The sequence below is a fragment of the Vicugna pacos genome, unplaced genomic scaffold (genome assembly GCF_048564905.1).
Source record: "Vicugna pacos unplaced genomic scaffold, VicPac4 scaffold_17, whole genome shotgun sequence".
Lineage (NCBI taxonomy): Eukaryota > Metazoa > Chordata > Mammalia > Artiodactyla > Camelidae > Vicugna > Vicugna pacos.
In genome coordinates, this window is record NW_027328738.1 from 4,758,884 (window position 1) to 4,779,126 (window position 20,243).

At 38.8% G+C, this 20,243-nt stretch overlaps 2 long non-coding RNA genes across 2 annotated transcripts in view; one reads left to right on the top strand and one right to left on the bottom strand.

The window, feature by feature from the left end:
- Positions 1-19,924, bottom strand: part of LOC140692781 (uncharacterized) — a 41,972-nt gene extending 22,048 nt beyond the window's left edge. Inside the window, exons 1-7 of the long non-coding RNA XR_012068353.1 lie at positions 19,670-19,924; positions 18,215-18,322; positions 16,255-16,365; positions 15,815-15,877; positions 13,505-13,589; positions 4,484-4,728; positions 2,352-2,477 (exon numbers count right to left, since the gene is read on the bottom strand). This is a non-coding gene — a long non-coding RNA (uncharacterized lncRNA). The remainder of the gene's footprint in view (positions 1-2,351; positions 2,478-4,483; positions 4,729-13,504; positions 13,590-15,814; positions 15,878-16,254; positions 16,366-18,214; positions 18,323-19,669) is intronic.
- LOC140692789 (uncharacterized) lies at positions 5,486-18,473 on the top strand. The gene is made up of 3 exons (XR_012068368.1): positions 5,486-5,656; positions 14,647-14,751; positions 18,230-18,473. It is a non-coding gene; the product is annotated as an uncharacterized lncRNA (long non-coding RNA).
- Positions 19,925-20,243: the final 319 nt, after the last annotated feature.

Below are 20,243 nucleotides of genomic sequence, written 5' to 3' on the forward strand. Positions count from 1 at the left end.
GGGTACAGAAAATGTGATGCATATATATGTATATAAAATGGAATCTTATTCAGACATTAAAAAAGTGAAATACTGCCATTTGTGACAACTTGGGTGGACCTTCAGGGTATTATGCTAAGTGAAATAAATAAGACAGAAAGACAAATACCTATGATCTCATTTATATGTGGAATCTACAAAATAAACCGAAACACATAGAAACAGAGATCAGGTTGGTGGTTGCCAGAGGTGAGTCAGGGGGTGATTGAAATTCGGGAAGATAATCAAAATGTACAAACTTCCAGTTAGAAGATAAACAAGTCCTGGGGACATAATGTACTGCAAGGTGACTGTAGTTAACAGCACTGCGTTGTGCATTTGTTAGTTAAGAGAGTACTTGTTAAAATTTCTCATCACAAGGAAAATAGTGTGTCACTATGGGTGATGACAGACGTCAAGTAAAGTTAATGAACTGATCATTTCACAATATGCACATGTAACAAGTCATTATGCTGCACACCTAAAGCCAACAAAGTTATGTGAAAATTGTATCTCAGGAATACTTATGTCAGGAAGCGGGGGTGCGAGCCTGGACTACCTACTGCAGGAGCTGCCTTTGCCCTCCAACAGCAGAGGGTGGTAGTTGTGACAGAGACTGTACGTCCCTCAAAGCCTAGAATGTTTACTGTCTGGACCTTCACAGGGAACGAGTGCAGACCCTGCCCTGGAAGACAGTGGTCATGGCAGCAACAAAGGCCTGCCTGTATGCAGGCTCAGCCAAGACAGCTCCTGTGCTCTGCTGTCACCGCATTTACTTCCCTCCACACCCTCAGAGGGAGAGGCTTCAAAGTTCTCATTTTACACATGAGAAAACTGAGGCTCATTTGCTTTGAATTATTGACAAAGTGGTGGGAGAAGCTTTGAACTCCAGTGTTCTGATTTCAAAGCCACATCTCAGTCCTGATTTTTAGAAGGTGGAGGTCCAGGCACTGGGGACCCTCCACCTTCCTCACTTGTAGTCGTACTCCAGGGCTGCCACCCCCAAGGCGTCTGGGTGAACACATTTAATCCGCTTACTCTGCACCAGCTGAGCCCTTGGCTGCCAGTCTGTTGTCACTGCCTGAAACCAGCTGAGGTTTTACAAGTGAACCATCACCCCCTGCCAGCCCACCTGCCCTGCCATGTGGAGCAGACCCCTCCTAGCCTGGACATTCTAAACCCTTAGCTCACACATTTGCACAACTGCATCAAAAGGGCCCTACTCCCTGTGTGGAGATATCGACAAGGGGAAAGGAGGGGAGTTTGGGGTGGCCGCTTACTGTGAAGGTGACACATGACAGGGACATGTTCATGTCCATAATGGCACTCAGTTTGAAGCTTAGAACATGGTCACAGCGAGGGGTAAAAGCTGAGAGGCTACAAGGCTGCCTAGAAAGAGGCTTGACTATTGAATTGTAAATGTGTAATTTAATTTAAACATTAGCCCCCTGGGTGATAAGAATTTGCCCCTAAGGCAAGAATTGGCCACCTGACCCCTGGGAACCCCTCAATTCCAGGATGTAATCATCTGAGCATGGAGGGGGCTTAAATTGGAGTGCTGTCCTCTCAGTCATGGTGCACCTGCCCACGTGTGCACCCATGATCTGCAGTGCTCACACATCAAGGAGGTCCAGGTCATAAGGAAGGGATGACAGACTGTGAGGTCACACGTGTGCCCCTGCAGGGGTGAATGTTGTATAGAGAAGAGCCCCCCACTCTCACCTCCAGGAGGGGTGATGGAGGGAACAGGACTCCTGAGCCCCTAGGCTTAGCAAGCATCCTGGCTGAGGGTGGGGAGGCTGTCCACTCCGAAGTCATAGGTCAGATGGTAGATTGGGGTCCCACCCCCACATCTCACCAGTGAGAACGTCTAGTCTGTTTTCTCTGTAAACTGGAACCCAGTCACCCTCACCCTCAGAACTAGGGGCAGCCTGTGTAAATTACAACATAAAGCCCTGGGCTGTTTCAGGTGCCCGGGGGTGTCCAGCCCCCCTAGGCCCGGCAGGTGGGAGAGGAGTGGTGTGGGTTAGCAGGTGTGACAGCAGAGTTGAGACTTGGCTGAGTGAATGCACTCTAATATCCAGGAACTGGGAGCTACAAGTAGCAAATCTGTTCACTGAGGCCATGTGTACTCTCCCTTGTCATTTACAATCCCCTGTTTGAACAGAGGCCTCTGGAGTCTATTTGCCACATTGTTGCCTGTCACCTCACTGTTGCAGTTCCAGGGTCTCCATTTAGCCAGCTTGAAGGAATAGTCAAACTTTTTCTTAAAACCAGTGTCAGAAAACCAAAGTGGCTTTAAGAAGCAAACAGGGCAGGAGAGAATGACTTACCTAACTGAGACGTCCACAGGGAGATAGCTTCAGGCAGGTCTGTACCTGGTGCTCAGTGACATCAACAAAAGTCATCCTTCCCCACCTCTGGGCTCTGCCACTGGTGTCATCTTCACATGGCTCTGCCTTTATGAAAGCAAGATAGTCACCAACTGCCACATGCTGACATCACCACCCCTCAACTCCCAAATGAAATAGAACTTCTCTGCTCCCAGGATTCCAGCAACTAGGCCTGACCTCCGTGGAGCCTGATTGGGCTGGTGCCCAGCCTTGAGCCAATCACAGTGGCCAGGGAGGATGGAAAATGCTGATCGGCCAGATCAAGGCCATGTGACCATCCTCTTCAGGAAACCTGTGAGCTGTTCACCTGTTTCCAGCTTGGGAGAGTGTGATGTCTCCCAGAGGATTCTGCTTCTAGCACAACCTGCTGGTGGCACAATGAGCTGGAAGGAGCCTGTCTGCTTGGTGACAAGTGACAGGTCACTTAGTGGTTCCTTGCTCCAGGGAGGGAGGCATGTCCACACAGTATTGGGGCTTCAGAGCCAGAATGTAGTAGAAAAGCCTCCTGGTCTCCCAAAAGGTGGGAAAGTGAGCAGTGACACTGGAAAGGCACTCCTCTCTGTGGCCCTTGGCTTTCTCCTTGTTACAGTGGAGAGTGCAGTGCTGCCCCTGACAGCCTACTTCCCTGCTTGAAGGCCTTTGCAACAGGTGGAGAGTGCTTGGAAAAGCCCATTTATTCTGAGGAACTGTTATTGCTCCTGGTGGGATCATTATTTTCATGTCACTTGTGAGGTGGGCCCTGAGGGGTCCCTGATCTGGGGGCACAGACACCCACACAAACTTGGCCCAGTATTGCTGTTCATTCAACAATGTCTTACCAAGCACCTACTGTGTGCCAGATTCCCAGGGTAGAGCAGTGATGTTGACAGCACAGGTCCCTGCCTCACCTCATCTCTGCATCCCAGGTGGGGTCACCACAGTGGGAGTTCAGGAAGCAGAGGATGTGGCCGAAGCCTTGTGGGAACCCCTGGGTTTTTCTCTGTGCTGAGGGACCTAGCAGCACACCGATTGTGGGACTCAGTACCCGCAGGACCCAGCATTGATGGGTAAAGGAGAGGGGCATTTCTACAAGCCCATCCTCACTAACCCCAGGCTCTGGAGGGCAGCTCCAGTCTGCTCAAACCCAGGGGGCATCTTCCGACATTCTGATCACCCTCTGGTATTACTCCCCGCTCAGATGCAATTTTCCCTGTGGTAGCTACACTCAGAAAATGTGTTTGTTTCTCTCCCATGTGGTTAAGTGGACTTCAGATGCATGATAGCGATGGAGTGGCTAAGCCTCTGGGCAGATTGCTGGGTGACCCGTGGAACTTGCTGCACATGTTAAGCTCCCTTCTGCCAACCAATGGGCCAGGCCCCACCACTGTTCTGTCTGTTCTACCTCACTTAATCTGCACAGACACTCTTGCGGGACATCCTGTTATCCCCCATCTCTGCTGACCTTGGGTGGACAAAGCTTGGGTTTGAGAAAGTTGCCCAGGACACATGGTTGACAAGTGGGGAGCTGGGGATTTGCAACCTGGTCCCAGGAGTCTGGATCATGGAAAGGCCTGGGTGGGGCAGCTTATTGCAAAGGGAAGTCCTGCCCAAGCCCCTCCCATGAGAGCCCACCCAACAGCACATCTAGGAGAGTCAGCGTTTCCTGGACCAGATGGACAGAACCTCAAAACTTCTTTGCAGATTGTTTCCATGCTCTTTTGCAAGCACAGAAAGGCCGCAGGCCAGGGAAGGATAAGGCCAAGAGTGTTTTCACTGGGGAGAGTGAAGGACAAGTGTGAAGACACACAGCACTCCCAGCAGCCCTCTCGGCAGAGCCTGCCACTGGGTGAGCAGCTACCGTGACTACCTACCATAACCCTGTGAGGTTCATGCCTGTACAACTCTGCCTGTGAGAAGAGCAAAGTGAAGCTCAGAGAGGTGTGGGGACATTCCAAAAAGAAACAGATAAGGTGGGATCATCACCACCATGCTGTGCAGGTGTCACACTGTCACACTGCTCATGCATGGCCTGCTGGGAGTAGTGAAGGCCTGATAGGAGCACAGGAACACTGTGGTGAAGGTGACGTTTCTACCTGGGACAGCTGGTACCGGGGACTCTAGCTGGTTCTTCATTGTGCCTGCTTTGAGTGTCAGCATGTTGCAGCCTCATGTAGGGGAAGGGCTGTCTCCTTTCCACACCGGTGCAAAAGGAAGAGCATGTACACACTGGCATCACCATAGACCACCGGCAGGATCAGGATCTGGAGCTCAGAGCAGAAACTGCCAACACCTCAGGAACTGGTGCAAGAGGAGGACCTGAGTGCCCCCTGAAACATTTCTAGTTTTAAAAACATACTTCATTAGGGGGAAGTGATAAACTGTTGATCCCTTCAAAATATTCTGTTATCCAAGGAACAATAGCACCTCAGCATTGTAAGAGGTTTAACTCAGTCATCAATAACCATCACTATAGGTATGAGAAAACAGAGTGTTAGGAGTTACAAAAGGGTCTCAAGATCATGCAGGTCTGAACTGAGAACCATCCAAAGCATGTGCTGCATGATAGCCTCTCTAAGCTACCTGAGGCTTGGTCTGCTCCTGACACAGGGAAGATGGTTCTGAGAAAACCACACTCCTCAGGGGACCCCAGGGAGTTGACAGAGTTGAGTTTGGGTTCCTGGTCATCTTCTAAGTCTGGAATTTTGAGATTCTTCTGCACCTGTCCTTCCTCCAGAACAGAATCTGATTCAGGCAGGATTCCAAGGACTGAGGCATGTGCCAGGCAAGAGAGCAGGCATGGCTGGATGAGAGCATCACCAGTGCCATTAAAAAAGAGGCCAGGGCACTGAGATTTCCATTGATTTAGCATCATGGCTGGGAGGGGTCTTGTGTTCTACAGTGAGTTCCGAGTATCCTGCACCGCCCTCGAGGACCTGCAGGGGGCGAACGAAGCCAGCGTGTCTTAGGTGGCGGTGCGCATGCGCAGTCCGCGTCAGCAGCCAGCGTCTTCCCTGGGGGCGGAGCTTGCTTTCCTCAGGGCTGAGAGGGCGGCGCCAAGGAGGCTCCGGGACAGCGCTGCCTGCGTGTCTGCGGGAGGATGCTCCCCGCTCTCTGTCTGAAGTTACGCCGGTTTCCCACGGCCTGAGCCCGCTTCCTGCCGGGGTGTGTGTGGACCTGACCGAGCTGGGGCCCCGGCCAGCAGGGCAGGAGGGGACGGGTGCGCTGGCGGGCCCGCTTCGACTATTCTCCTCGCCCGCCGGGAGCGGGTGAGTGTCCGTGTCCATCGGGGCCGCTGGGGTGTCCGCGCCCCTGGTCCTCACCGCCCGGGTCCCCCCTTCCCCCGTGTGATCGTAGGTGTGTACACCGCGGGTCAGGAGCGGGGATGCGGGTGTGAGTGTCCGTGTCCATCCGGGCCGCGGGGGTGTCCGCTCCCCGGGTCCTCACCGCCCGGGTCCCCGCTTTCTCCGTGTGAACGGAGGTGTGTACACCAAGGGTCAGGTGCGGGGACGCGGGTGTAATGGGAAAGGGGCTGAGAAAGTACTGAGAGTTAAAGAGAAGTGTGTAAAATTACATTATGTTAATTTTTATATTTTAAGTGTGTCAAAGTCAGAGTTTATCATGCTTTTACTTTCTTGTCTTTAAAGGAATGCAATCATTTAGTTTATACTTAAAATATGCTTCTCAGCTTATCTCATTTTCAAGTCAAAATACTGCCACGGTTGACATTTTCTCATAATACAGTGACAATCTTAAACATGTGTGAATATAAACTCATTGAAAAAATCTTGCAGTATTCCATGGTGAGTTGTCTTCTTAAAAATAATATCCAGGCCATTGCTAAATTATTACAAAAATATAAAATTTTTGAAGCACTTTTAGAAGTTCCACACACAGTGGTATTTTTAAAACACCAACCAGTGCATAGTGCTTAAGATCATTTAAGATGAAATATATTCAAACCTAAAACTTTAGAATACTCAAAAGGCAGGGTAATGGCTGCTTTTTCATTGCAAATACATTTTTTTCTTCATAAGTGCAAAATACGAAGGTATTCAGCTAAATTTTGTATATCTTAATTCAAAAGGTGAAATTAGAATATAATCTCCTTATTTTTTATTTTAAGGCTATTTCCCATAAAAATTGGTATTTTTATCTGTAGGACCTTAATTGTCTATTCATTTGTTTTTTTCTTTTCGTTTATTTTCTTTAACAGAGAGTGCATTCTTGTGTCTTGTTAGAGTTTTTAATTCTCCTAACTTATTCCAAGACTTTCTGACACTGATAGTAAATAATGGGAAAGGCCTTATAGTAACTGCATCTTGTCATGTAGTCAGGATTTTTTTTTTTTTGGATAACTTTTTTTTACAATTTCCACTTGGTTCACAATATTATCCCATTATGACAACTCAATAAAAAATTGTAATCTGTTTACACCAAGACACTTATGTCAGCACAGTGCTTTTGCTGATATAATTTTACATTAGATTATAATATAATATTTTATTTGATTTACATATAGACTAATACCTATTTTATATATTTACACACATATATGAATATCTGCTAAATGCCATTAATTTGCATGGCGTGGTAGCTGATAATATGTGATCTTTCTGACCATTGGCTATTCTTATGTGTCTCTAACGTACTACTTAGAACAGATACTAGAACATCACACCTCTCATTATACAGTATTTTAAAGGTTATATTTTATTTTACTTATTTTTAAACATTTTTTATTGAGTAATAGTCATTTTACAATGTTATGACAAATTCCAGTGTAGAGCACAATTTTTCAGTTATACATGAACTTACATATATTCATTGTCACTTTTTTTTTTTGCTGTGAGTTACCACAAGATCTTGCATATATTTAAGATTCCACACATGAATGATCTCACATGGTATTCCTCTTTCTCTTTCTGAACTACTCCACCTTGAATAACATTCTTCAGGAGCATCCATATCTCTGCAAATGGCGTTATGTAGTCAGTTTTTGTGGCTGAATAGTATCCCATCATATAAATATCCCACATCTTTATCCAGTCATCTTTTGATGGACATTTTAGGCTGTTTCCATGTCTTAGCTGTTGTAAATAGTGTAGAAAAATCAGCTGAAAACCTTATGGGGGTTCCCTTGTAACTCACTCTTTGTTTTTCTCTGGCTACCTTTAGGATCATTTCTTTATCCTTGAATCTGGCTATCTTGATTAGGATATGCCTTGGTGTGGGTCTGTTTCAGTTCCTCCTGCTTGGGACCCTCTGAGCCTCCTGTGCTTGGATATGATTCCTTCTTTAGGTTTGGGAAATTTTCAGTCATGAGTCCTTCCCATACCTTTTCAATCCGCTTTGTTCTTTTTCCCCTTCTGGAACTCCTATTATGCATACATTGGCACAGTTTATATTACCCCATAGGTCCCGTATATTGTTTTGTTTTTCATTTGTTTTTCTCTCAGCTGTTCTGATTGGGTGCTTTCTGTTGTCCTGTCTTCTAGGTCACTTATTTATTCTTCTGTATTTTCTTGTCTGCTTTGCACAGCCTTTAGGTCAGCTCTCATCTCAGCCAATGAGTTTACTAACCCTACCTAGTTCTTCTTTATAGTTTCTATTTCATTTTTGATACATTTTATATACCTAAACACTATTTCTTTTAGTTCCTTCAGTACTTTGATCACTCTTTCTTGAAATCTTGATCTAATAGACCATCAATGTCTATTTCTTTGTTCATGCTTTCAGGGGATTTCTCTTGATCTTTTCATTGGGAGTGGTTTCTCTGCTTCTTCACATTGCTCATATCTCTCTGGCACCGTGGCTTAAGGAGTAGAAGTTACCTACTTATCCTGGAGATGGTGTGCCCTTAATGGTTTTATCGAGAGGTCTTTGTGTCTTTGCCCTGCTTCATGAACTCAGCTTGCTGTTTCATAGGCCTTCTGTTGGCACCCTCATCTGTGCTGCTCTCAGTGGCTGTTGGCCAGCAGATTGTGCCCCCTCCTAACACTAGGTCAGGAGCTGAGCTCTTAACCAGTGGGTGGGCAGGTCACTCCCCCTCCTGATGCCACAGTCAGATGCTGTGCTTGGGGGGAAGCAGGTGGGCAGATCACACCCTGTCCCAGCACTGTGGTCAGGTGCTGTGTTCCTGCCAGGAAGGTGGGTGGCTGCCCACCTGCCCTCTCCTGGTGCTGGTCGCTCTGCTGCTCTGTGCAGCTGCCTGCTCTGCCTCGGGTAGGTGGTCTGTAGGTGGGCTCAGGGAAGACCACGGAACAGCCCCGCCTACGCTCTGTGCCAAATCTGAGCTCCTTGTTTCCCTTGGCGGCACAAGTTCTCTGAGGTGTCAGGGTAGAAAAATCCTCTCTGCCTCAGGCTATAAACAAGTCTCAGTCCTGCCTAAAAGGTTGTGGGGCCCCCACGTGCAGATTCAGGTCTCAGCCCTGCACCCGCCCGGGCACTATGCACAGGAGGAGATGGTAGCTTTGGCTGAGCCCTGCCTCTCTTCTTGCGAGATGTGCCAGTAATGGCACAGGTCTGAGGAGACAAAGGCTTCAGCACCCCTCCCCCCAGGGCACATGCCTGCTTATAGTTTTGTTTACCTTCTGAGTTAAAATTTACCTGACAATGAAATGTATAAATTAGGCTTTTGAGGTTCATCCTTGTATCAGTAGTTGATTCTTTTTTATTGTTGAATTGTATTCCATTGTTTGAATATACTATCATTTGTTTTATCCATTCTCCTACTGATAAATACTTAGGCTTTGGATATCTTTTTTTGCAAGCAAACATTTTTTTTTAAAAATGCAAATATAATATACATGCTTAAATGTGCACATATCTTAAGTATACAGCTCAGTGATTTTTCACAAAGTAAACAAATCTATGTAACCTTCATCCAGTCAAGAAACAGAACATTGCTGTTCCACTTTGGGTTTCTTCCCAGATACTATGGCACCCCTTTGATGGATTCACCATCCTAAATTCAGCCACCATGGATTGGTTTTTTTGCTTTTGAAATTTTTAGTCCCGTACATTCCACTTAACATTATGTAAGATTCATCCACTAGTGTTTTCTGTAAACTAGTATATTTATTTTTATTGCTTTAAAGTATACAACTTGTATGCATGTGCCACCACTTATGGTTATGTATTTATTGTTGACAGGTGTTTGGGTCATTTTCTATTTGGGGCTATAACAAATAGTGATTATGAGAATTTTCTGGATGTCCTTTTGTGCTCAGATGTAGAAGCTTCTGAAGGGTACACAGGGAGTGTGTGTGTGTGTATGTATGTATATATGTGTGTGTGTACATATATACACACACACATATATATATATATATATATATAACTTTCAAAAAGCCTATTTTCAAAGTATTTGTAAGAATTTATATTCCCACTGGCCATGTGTAAGAGTCCCCATTGCATGTTGCCCTCACCAATGCTTCATATCACTTAACAACTAACTATTCTAGTGGATGTCTAATGGTGTTCCAAGTGTGGTTTTAGTATGTATTTTTATTATTACTAAAGAGGTCAGCCCCTTTTCATAGCTTATTTGGATTTTTTTTTTTTTTATGAAGCACCTGTTCAATTTTTTTGCACATTTTAATATTGAGGTTTTGCCTTTTTCCCCACTGGTTTTTGTTCTCTATTTGCCCTAGATATAAGTCTTTTGTTGGATATAGGTATAGAAAATACATTTTCCCACCGTGTGGCTTTTCACTTTCTTAATGGTATCTGTTGATAAAAATAATTCTGAATTTTACTGAAGTCCAACTTAAAATTCTTCTTTTATGTTTAGTGCTGTGTCCTATTTAAGAACTCTTTGCCATTTCAAAGACATTAAAATATCTCCTACACTATTTTCTAGATGCTTTATTTTGGTGGAGGATAAGGTTATTTATTTTAATGGAGGTACTGGGAGTTGAACCCAAGACCTTATGCATGCTAAGCACACATTCCACCTGAGCTTTACCCTCCCCCAGATGCTGTGCTTTATGTTTCAAATTTATTAGATTTATAATCTATCTAAAATTACTGTTCATGTATGGTACAGGGTTTAATTCAATACTGTTCCATTGGTCTATATGTCTAACTTTAGGTAGTTATCACATAGACTTAATATTGTTTTATAATAAGTTCTTTAACATTGTTCTTTAATATCAGCTTGGCTATTGTTGGCTCTTCAAGCTTCTCTATGTATTTAGAATCAGCTTGTCAAGTTCTACAAAAAAACAGTAACAACAATTAAGTTTTGGGGATTTTGATGTGCACATATAAATCTTTGAATCAGTTGAAGGGGAACTGACATCTTTAAAATGTTGAGCCCTCCAATCCATAAATTTGGATTACTTCCCCTATACTTGTTTTTATCACTGCTGTAACAAATTATCACAAATTTTGCAGCTTAAAGCAACACAAACATTATTTTATGGTTCTGTAGGTCAAGTCAGGAACAGGTATCACTTGGCTAAAAATCAAGATGTCAGCAGGGCTGTATGCCCTTCTGTAAGTCAAAGGAAGAATATATTTCCTTCTCTTCTCCGGCTTCTAGAGTTCACCCACATTTCTTTACCCATGGCCCTTCCTCTATCTTCAAAGCTAACAGCTTTACAGCTTTCTAATCCTTCTTCCAAAGTCATATCTTTCTGACCACATCTGGGAAAGATTTTCAATTTTTAAGGACTCCTGCTGTTAGACTAGGCCCATGTAGATAATCCAGGCTAATCTCCCTGTCTCAGAGTCCTTAACCTGATACATCTGCAAAATCCCCTTTGCCATGTAAAATAACATATTCACAGATTTCAGGATTAGAACATGGATATAGGTAGGGGCCAGTGTGGTGCACTATTCTGTTTATCAAACTGTTTAACATTTCACGCTTTCTGACAAACGTACAAGACAGAAGATCCTGATCATGTTTAGAATGCTTCCTCTGCAAAATATTGGGCACTGAGTTTATTTGAAAGGACTGAAAATAATATTACCATAGGAATGGTTTCCTAATTCTACTGACATTTACTTACTTTATACTTAAATACCCAAAATGGTCAGCCAGGAGTGGGATCTTGGCAAATAAAATAAAAGTATAATTCAAGCTTTTATCACTGAATTTATTAGCTAATTCTATTTTAGAAACAGACAGAAAATAAAACAATTTAGAGTAAGTCTGCTTAATTATATATTAAGTGAACATAAAGTTTTAAAAGCATGTCTGAATATGGGATAAAGTGAGCATCATAAAATGTAATGTTAATATTTAGTACCTGCAAATCTCAAACTCCCAAGTCATAAACAAGTTCATACTGTATAGCACAGGAAACTATATCCAATACTGTTTTGTAGTAACTTATGGTGAAAAAGAGTATGAAAATGAATATATGTATGTTCATGTATGACTGAAGCATTGTACTGCACACGAGAAATTGACACAATATTGTAAACTGACTACATATATATATATATATATATTTGAAAGGACTGAAAGGACTATATATACCAAGAAAAAAATTAGATTGCTAACCAACAAAAAATCTGTCAGTAATATAATACTAGAAACACTGAGACACAAAAGAAAATTTCAGGCATACATCTGTTTATAGAGTCATAGAAAAAATAGTGCCTATGCAAGTCCCTGATAAGCATGAGAAAATAGGAAAGGCAATATAAAGTTCAAAATGCTTTGCTATGTAAGAGCTGCAAGATGACTCAGACACAAACTTAAGTGGTCAAAATGTCTATATAATTAATGATAATTTAAAGTAATTGAGGGCATCATTTTAAATGAGATAAAAATAGCTGCTCAATTTTCATATTACTAACCAAGTCATTTCTGTTTATAGTAGGTTTATATTATTTTTATATGTATTTATATTTTATAAAGACATCAAATTAGATCCTGGCTGATAACTGACAGTGGAGCAACTGAGTGATTTAAATGGGCATCATAGGCTTATCAGATTTCATATGCTTTAAATATACATTAGTTATTAGCTGTCAGGAAGAGTTCAATTTTCATTTATTCTAACATAGCTGTGCCACAGGCATGTTACTCTATTTACAATGGAGGATCACGATAGATATAAAGATATCAAGCCTTATTGATCTTCATAGGGGTGCTTTTATAAGAAAAGGAGAATAAAATAAGGAAAATCTAAAATACTACTTTTTTTATAGTGTTCTAACAGTTTTATCTTTTATTTTTTTACTGAGTTATAGTCCATTTACAATGTGTCAGTTTCTGGTGTACAGCACAATTTTTCAGTCCTTTATGAATATACGTATATTTATTTTCATATTTTTTCACCATGAGCTACTACAAAATCTTGAATATATCTCCCTGTGCTGTACAGTATAAGCTTGTTTATCTATTCTATATATACTTGTCAGTATTTACAAATCTTGAACTTCCAGTCTGTCCCTACTCACACCCCTCCCCCCTGTAAAATACTACTAAATCAACATATATTTTTGAAGAACTATGAAAAATGGGAAACTATAAGTTGTTTCTTTAAATTGGAGCAAAGAGAACTACTTTAACTGGGAAAATACTTAAAATCTGGCAAGTTTTATGATTTCATGTTCACCCCTGACAGCTTTTCTTTCCTCCTTTCTCCTTCAATCTTTATTGGACCTTCTAAAGAATTAAATTACAAAAAAGAAAAAAAGAAAGAAAGAAAATTAAGAAACAGTTCTGCATCTAAAATAACCTCCTAACTGAAAAGATGGTATACATTGTGAAAAATTTACAGCTGCCAACTTATGATCTATGTCTCTGTCCACACTGCCTTACTTGTTAGGAAGGGTCTTAAAAAAAAGTAAAGAAAAATAGCAAATTATAATGGCTTTTACATTTTAAATTCTTTTCTATGTGTCTACAATCTGCTCTATCATGAGTTATTAAGATAAACATTATCAGCTATACTCTACTTTCCTATCATGCACATTGTGACTCTGAGAAGCACGCACGTTCTAACTTACCATCTGCAGGTGGTGTACAGGTTAATGCAGTTCTCTTGACAATATACGGTTTGTAGTCTACTTGTCTAACTACTACACAATGGAAAAGATGTAGAACTACTGGTACCACTGCCCTCAGTCTCTGTCATTTACCTTAAACATACCTGGAAAAGTAGATTCAAAAACTCATTGGCAAGAACATTTTTCACACTCCAGATCTGATATTCTTCTAGAGTTAAGATGGCCATTCTGAAAGAGAAGCAATATTTAAGAATACCTTAAATCTTCATTTTCTTATATTATTTGAATTAAATTTGTTTTATTAAACTTGCAATGGTCATTTGTCTGAAAGAAAACTAATGATTTAATGTAGATGCTGTGTATTCATCTGAAAGTAGGCCAGCAAGAGTAAGTTCAAAAGTAACCAAACTCTGAAGTAGTCAGTCATAACATGGGCAATTTATCACCAAAAATCTTCTTCCTCCAGTAAGACCTGGGAAATAACTCACAGTATCTTCCGGTTCAAGGTGAAGTTTACTAACAGAACCCACAAAAGGCTCTGGGTAGAGAAAAAGGACTATTTACTAACTTTGAAAGCATTTTTCCAAACTCTTTGGATTATGCCCTTTGACCCTAACAATTTTCTAAGATCTTTAAAACATCTGGCAATATTATTAGACTTCTTAAGAGATTTAAAAGAATTAAATATATATAATAAATGAGTATCTATATTAACATTTCCTCAAAAAAAAATTTAACATTACTTTCACAAGTTGAGTAAAGCAGTATCTTTTATTTTTGGTGTCAAAGTGTACCAAAAATTACATTTATATACAGTAGACAATATTTCTTGGCAGGCAAAAATATAACCAAATGCTTCTTACTTCATGTTTTGAACAATCACGTTAACAATCCTAGATGAATAATAATGTTCTTTGTGTTTATAACTTAATTATATTTTTATTATCTAATGATTTATTATTTAAAGATATTTAATAATATATACTATTAATGACATTCATGTATTCATTCAATATATATTACCATTTATTACAAGAAAAGATTTTAAAGCACTGTGATGGTAATTATTGGCTTTCATGATGCAACTTCCATTGAAGTATATTAACACCAATGTAATGATACAAAATAATGGGTAATATTGTCACCATCTAGTCACCAGTGAATATGGGTAATAGGTTTGGTTGAAAGGTCCAAATTCTATTCTAAATTTTTACCATTTCATTATTATGGTTACACGGAGATGGAGAAGCTAAATGATCTTTTTTTTTAATGTTCAAAAGTACAGCCATAAGAAGAAACTCGGTGTTATATAAAAATAGACAAGAATGATAACCTCCATACTTATCAAACACCCAGAAGAAAGGCGATGGAAATTGTATCTCTACATAAGGTATTTCCTAATAGAAACTTTCCTGTTTTTCTGTTTTCATATATATCAGATAGAAATGGCTACCTTAGATTTGGGCAGAAAAGTAAATGAAGACGGTTATCTGAATTGCCAAACAAAGATCAAGCGCTGAAAAATTCATTTCTATTATTTATTTCTATTGAGTGTCAGTTAATAAGACTATGATGATTTCTTCTGGATTTGTGATTGAAAAAAATGTTACTTATTTTTCTAAGCCTGTGGAAGACCACTATGGTCTACATCCTACCATCTGCAACTTGGTACACATCAACATTTGAATAGAAAGGGTCAAATTAACTCATATGTGTCTCACATATATGGATTATCTTCAGTTTCACAGGGATACATAGACATTAAGGCAAACCTATTATAATATCTTTAATAAATGTTGTGAAACTAAAAAAATTCAAGGATTTATTCTTTGTAAAGTACATGCTTGTTTCTACTATTATACACTTATTCTGGCTGCTATTAAAGAACTTAGGACAGACCATCACCAATATTATTGAAAAAAAATTTAAAAACTATATACACCACCCAGATTGAGATAAAAAATAATTTCCAACATCCCAGATATCCTATTGTCCTGCCCAGTTAAATCACCCATCTCCAAAATCACTATTGTAACACTTATTAAAATTAGTTCTGTCTCTCTTCTAGAACTTCATATAAATTAAATTGTACAATGTGTTCTTTTATTCTGTGGCTTCTTTTGCTCAATATAAGTTTTGTCTTACCATAATGTATTAAACTGGGAGAAGTAAAGATTATAAACTACAGATGGCAAGGGCTGTCTCTACTTAATTTTTACAAAGTGCCTAGTTTATAAAATATGTTTTTATGTAAATAACACTTAATGGAGTTTTTTAAAGGTCAAATGGGCTTTCCTTAGGGACAACTTGGAGTTATTGTAACCACAGGTCCAAATAAGCATTTAGCAGGGATGATGTAGAAGAGATTCAAGTATGTATATGTAAGGTATGTATACCAATTCAGAATATAATGTATTTTTAGAAGAGAATAAATTAGTCTCTGCTAGACTCACCTTTGTGGTGTCATGTGCATTCTATGTGTCTTCTACAATGTTGGATAGATCCACAAGTAATTCCTTTAAAACCAGAAACCCAAATCAGTAGTTAGGAAAGAGAAGGTATCATTTTTATTAGACAGTAGCTGAAGTATAAAATATTTTCGGTCAAGTTTTTTTTTTTTTAATTCCAGAAATAGATTGCTTGTTTGCCTTAAAAATTTATGACAATTTTCCAGTGGTTTCATTTTTTAATTTTACATAATACATACAGTTTACTAAATTTTCTAAGGCAAATTCTCTTCCCAATTTTGCATCTTTGGCTATGAATATTTTGAGTAGCATAATATAGAACCTAGAAGTAGTAAGAAATCTTTTTCTCAACCTCTTTTAAAAAATTCTTCACTCTATGTTCCTGTTGGAAGTTTACATGCAAGATGTATACAATCAGACTTTACCAGGGTATCATCGGTGCAGTTGTCCTTCCAGACCTCTGTGCAACCACGTGGCTCTCAGTTCAACCCTACAGAGAACTCCATCACCGTCAACATCAAATACCTTGAAGCAAACTAAAGAAAAGAAACTCTTATGGAGGAAAATTACTTTTATATTCTGAAGTATAATACATTTTATTACAAGCTGCCCTAATGAAATTACTTATTTCCTCAAACAACTACATTCTGGATTAAGTTAATATTTGGAGGAGATTGTGTCATTAAAGTCCTTTGAACTTGTAGGAATTCCTGTACACTTCACAAGTCTCTCTCCTTATATAATTAGCCAGCTTAGAGAACTCTATCCTTCACCTAAATCTAAAGTTAAATTTCTTGCAAACTGAAAAAGAAGGGCCAAGTTACTATACAATATCTCAGATTTTGAGAAGGTAATTCAAGCTTTTAAATTAATTTCTAATATTTATAACTGATCACTTCAGAGTTGATTCTTACAATGCAGAAAATATTCCATCTACATTAAGAATCAACAAAAAGCTGCTACAGTCAGCCCCCTGTATCCATTGGTTCTGCATTCACAGGTATAAACAATAGATCAAAATATATATATATATAAATTTTCCCAGAAAGTTCTCAAAAGCAAAACTTGAATTTGCTATGCACTGACAACTATTCACATATCGTTTAAATTGTATTTACAAATAATTACATTGTATTAGGTATTACAAGTAACCTAGAGATGATTTAAAGTATACAGGAGGATGTGCATAGTTTATATGCAAATACTATGCCATTTTACATAAGGACATGAGCATCCATGGATTTGGTATCTGAGGGGGTCTCAGAACCAATCCTCAGCAGATAATGAGACATGACTGTATAAAGATTTTGCCTCTCCAATGTAATTAATGTGCACCCAATATTTTTGCCTAAGAACAATTTCAAATCTTCAATGAAGTTTATATACAACAAGCTAAAAACCCAAAGAATCAGCACTTTGCTAATTAACAACAATATCAGCAAAATTGCTAGTTAGTCTAGTTGGTTAACTTCCACTAGTCCACTGGCAAAAAAATAAATTTAAAAAAAATTTAAGACAACAATTAACCTCAATTGAGAAACAAAGACTTCAGCCTCTTTAATACCAGAACTTTAATGTGAACAAATAATGTATCACAAAGCCAGGTTAGAGTAATGGTATACTATCAGGGAAGATAAAAGAAATCTAAATTTTTAAGATTAAATAATTATCTACTTCACACACCCATGTAATAATTATGCTATTAAGTTAACTGAGTGCATCACAGTACAACATTACTAAAGAATATTGAACTATTAAGTATCATACCCAAAATATGCAGTATTTGTGAAGCTGTATTTTAGAAAGATGCAGAGATAATGTCCCTAGTGAATATGTAAGAATTAGGTTCCAATTAAATGTAAACTGCTGCATTTTTCTAAACAAATATGGTTAAGATTTATGAATGTAATATGCTTATAAATTATGCCATAATATTTTAGCTAGGCTTAAAAGATAAATTTAGTATTTAATAAAATTGTTTTATCATAAATTTAATTTTGCTAATAAAATATCAATATACACAGTGATAGAAAATAAGTTGCAATTCAAGTTAAGCAAGACAAATTTTCTATATAGACTACCAGAAAATATTTTCTATATGCTTAACATTTTCAAACACATCATGACTGATGTAGTTCATTTATCATGAATTGCACATTTATCTGGAAAATCAACCATTATTAATAACAAAGATCTTAAATTACTCCACAGTAAAAAAGAATAGATGATTGAACTTTTACACTGACCTCAGTAAAACCTCAGCAAGAGATTGCTATTTGCAAAAGGGATGAAAATTCAAGCCTTAATCAGATGATTTTTCACATGAATGGATGCTAATTTTTTCTCTGTATAGCTTCCAAATTTTGTGATGTTTAACACACTTACATTTCTGTCTTTCAGCCGGAGGTCCTCTGCAACAAGCTGATAGCCCACAGGATATCTCCTTAAAATCTATGTGGCTGTCATGATTTTCATCAAAAGCATTAAATAAACCTGTAAAATAGGAACACAGAATAAATCACAGCCAACAAACTTCCTGTTAATATTGACATGCTTATGAAAGGAGGCATGACTCACATAAACTGATTTAGTTTTTAAAAGTTATCAGTAGTTTCCACTGTCTTAGGAAGTTTGTTTTTTTTTTCCCCCCCCGGCATAATTATAACCAAAATTTAACTTCCTAGAAGAAAATACTATCATTTAGTGTTTGGTTTTGTCTGCATACCTGTCTCTATCTTATATTAATTCCAAAAGTCAAAAGTGATTGTAGAATGTAAAAAACAAAAATGTATTTTAAAAATTTAACTGGAAAAAAGTCAGAGACCACAATTATCCTAATTTGGAAAGACTAAGAAGAAAAAGGAAAAAAGAAGAAGAAAAGTTGAACTGTATCAAAGATATACTGTGTTGTTATTAATGAGCTACATACAGCTCCTTCATGAAGCAAAGAAAACTAACACACTATATTATAAGAGACAGAAATTCTGTACTGCAGTCTTCATTGTACCACTTAATCTGTATAACTAAATATATTAAATTTCAGAAATAAAGGGCAATTTATAATCTAATCCTGTGGTTTTTAAACTTTTCCTAAAAAATAAATGGAATCATTTTATTTTCAAATGAAATGATTTCTCAATCTCTAATTATAAAAAGGTAAAAACATAACTGCACTGCTGAAGTAGAAGCCCTGTCTGTTCTAGTTCCCCTAACAAATATTTCTAAAACACACTAGAAACCTGAAGAATACAGACTGTCTATTTCAAGAATCTAATTCTGTGTCCTCAAAGAGCAGAAAATTGAAGCTAAGAAGTAGTTAAATGACTTGCTAAAAGTAAGAAATTTTTTTAAAAAGTTCTGAATCAGAAGAAGAAACCAAGCTTTCAGATTTCAAATACAGTTTTTGTGATTATCACCCACAACTGCTCCTTGTAAACCTCATTTAATATATATAGTAGTGAAAAGTTTAGAGCTAAGTGGGGACCTTAGAGATGGTCTAGTCCAGTGGTTTTTAATTTTTGAAGGGTGGGGGAAGGATACAGCAGTGGAACCTTCTTCTATATAAAAGAAATACAACAGACATTCCTCAGCTGAGGAAGAGGTGGGGTCAAGTGTGGAAGCTAGAGCTTTGCCTATTCAGTGTCCACCACCCTGACCCTGCACCAGACGCTGAGGCACCGCACTGGAGCACAGTTTCATAAAGATTGTCTTGTTCAAACTGATTTTATATATGAGAATATTCAGGTGCAGAAAGGTAAACCGACTTACACAAGGCTCCAAAGGTGGAACAAGGCTCACGTGTTTAGAAAGAACATTTGTAGAAAATAGAAGGATTCCCACCTTCACTCAGAGATGGACGAATTGGTGGTGAAGGCAATGGGCCAAATGTTTCTAAATCAAATCATCCAGTTCGGGATTGAGCCCTCAGCAACCAATAGCATTTCTCCAGATGAATGATGTCTGATTCTTCCACAGACAATCAAATCAAACAAGATTATAAAATCTCACTCTTCTCTTCTGGACAATTAAGTAGTTCATCCTGATAATGTAACTTCTAAATATACATTTTAATTTCCCAGTTAAACTGTTAAAAAACTACCTAAAACAAAAACTCTGAAAGACAAATATATTGTATCTAAAGTGGCATGAAAATTCAATTCAAATTAACATAAAAGAGGCTTTAAAATGGGAAAAAAGTTTGCAATTTCCCATTAAGCAGGCTGTTTAATTCCAACATGTAAAATAATAAACTAAGATACTTATTTTTTGCTTCCCACACTTTTATCTGTATACCCTTTGGTGATTTTAATCTGTATCTTGGATTTGAAAATTCTTGATCATAGTCTCTCCTGGCTACACAGGTAACACACTAATAGCAGAAACTGTGTTTGATTTATCCTGTCACTATTGTAAC